Here is a 2,119-nt window from a genome sequence, read left to right as displayed (position 1 = left end):
GTTCCGAAAGTACGATCGGTTTTCTGAGCCGCCACTTCTATCGTTCTAGATCTAAAGCCGAAGTTTCGAAACCTAAAGCTCCGACGAACTTCCGGCGAAGGTTCGGCGAGCTTTTCCAGCCATCTTGGACATCTCCTGCGAAAACCGTCGCCATCTAGAGGTTCGTCTTGTTATCCTCTACACCGGCATATCATTATTATTTTGAATCCGTGGTCGTATGATCGTTTTCCTAACCCTTCTTTATGTTTTCCGACGAGCTCCACCAAGATGACTCTGTTCTTCATCTTTTTCGACCGCCGGTGACCCCTACCCCTCCCTGCTGCTGCACATCGTGCCACCCTTGGGACGTGCGCCCCAACTTAAGTCTCGTGACCCCTTGCGCTACTGGTCCCAGTCTGGCCGGCAAGGCTATCTCCGGCCAGCTGCTCCGACGTGGCCTCATCGTGCCCCATGTGCGGGGCTGCGCATCACTGGTCACCTTGGGCCTCTTGGTCAGCTGGTGAGCTCCCACCTTGGCGTCTTTCCATGGCCAGGAGGCAAGGCGAGCCTCCTACCACTCACGTACACAGTGAACGCCATGGCCATGGAGGTTACGATCCGTACAGGCACAAGATAGAAGATGAGGTATTTACAGAATCACCACTCATCCGTAATTTCTACAATTTAATCATCTTAAATCTAATTCGGTTCATTCAAGTTGCGTTATTTTCATAACGTTGTAGTAGTACCAATGTTTATGATGTGTCCCAATTCTGAATTTATTAATTTAAAAATACAATTTGTTTAGTATTTATTTAATAGCTTTTTAATTAAAACCAACCTAGGGTCGTAAATTCGTTCTTGTCGCACCACGACCGTGCCGACCATAAGCTACGTGTTAGTGGCGATGTTTAACATGTCTCACATCATCGAATGTTATAAGTTAAATATTAATTTAATTTATGCTTATGCAATTAAGTTTCAAATTAAAAGCAACACGGATTTGTGTATAGGTTTTTTTTATATAAATTAATATTAATTTAATTAATATCAACTTTGGTGTCTTTTGAATTATAAGTTGTTTAATTCAAACTTAAAACATAAGTGCTTTAGTTTATTTACCACATGCTTTCTATACATAGTTAAATACTAAAGTGATTAATACACTTGCATCTAGTTTTATAAGTAAAAAATCAGTAGGTTTTATATTTATGTATTTCATATATAAATGTTAAGCTGATTAAATGGTATACATAATCATGTTTCTAAATTATAATTTATTTAGTCCAAACATGTATGTTAAATTTGATTAGATTTTAGATGCTCTCATATGTCAGTTTGTATTTACATGTTAGTGTGGATTTGGCATAAATGATATCTAAATATTTATAAATAAAACATGATTAGTTTTAACTTGACTTTTAAAAATAATTTATGTTAACATTAATCTGAATTAATAACTTTTATATTATTTTGTTTACTTAAATAGTTAAATAAATTAAATATGTAAGCTTCTCTTTTATAATATAAAACTATCGTTAGTCATTTCTTTTAACGATAGGTTCGGTTTCGGTGGTTCTTGCGATCTTGTAGTGCTGATCATTTATTAGTACACTCTTTTCTCTTGTGTGGTGTACTGTTCTTAGTTGTTCTATTGTTGTTTGTATGTTTGCCTATGTGTGGTGCTTGATACGAGTAGACGAGAACTGTTTGTGGACGTTGAAGATGAGAAGATGATGACCAAAAGCTGTTGGTGTGAGAATTGAGCAAGTGCTTAAGGCAAGTATAACTTGGGATCATCCTTGTTACCTATTCACTTATAAATACACATATATATCATATGCATGCTTTCACCTTGTCGACCTTAGCAAAATCATAGATGATTGTTACCTGGATTCCTTGCTACCTACTTGATATGCATTTGTTGTAGATGTGCTAGTGCCTGATATGATCCATGATCTTGTAAGATGATTAATAGCTATGCAATGAACATAAAAGAATGACAAATAACTGTATGAGATCTTGTCTGTAAGTGATCACCGGGACAACAGTGCAACCATGAGGGCTATAATGGCTCTGGCTTTAGCTCAGTATGAAGACCTTTTCTAGCTTGTTAGAGGTTACCCGAAAGGGCGGAGGG

The 2,119-nt window shown here is 37.4% G+C and overlaps 1 long non-coding RNA gene across 1 annotated transcript; it reads left to right on the top strand.

Annotated features, from left to right (window-relative positions):
* LOC110431429 lies at positions 1-1,867 on the top strand. The gene is made up of 3 exons (XR_002448917.1): positions 1-160; positions 268-624; positions 1,679-1,867. It is a non-coding gene; the product is annotated as an uncharacterized LOC110431429 (long non-coding RNA).

Source organism: Sorghum bicolor, chromosome 10, assembly GCF_000003195.3.
Source record: "Sorghum bicolor cultivar BTx623 chromosome 10, Sorghum_bicolor_NCBIv3, whole genome shotgun sequence".
Lineage (NCBI taxonomy): Eukaryota > Viridiplantae > Streptophyta > Magnoliopsida > Poales > Poaceae > Sorghum > Sorghum bicolor.
Note: the sequence above shows the minus strand (reverse complement) of the source record. Positions and strands in the feature narration are given on the sequence as shown.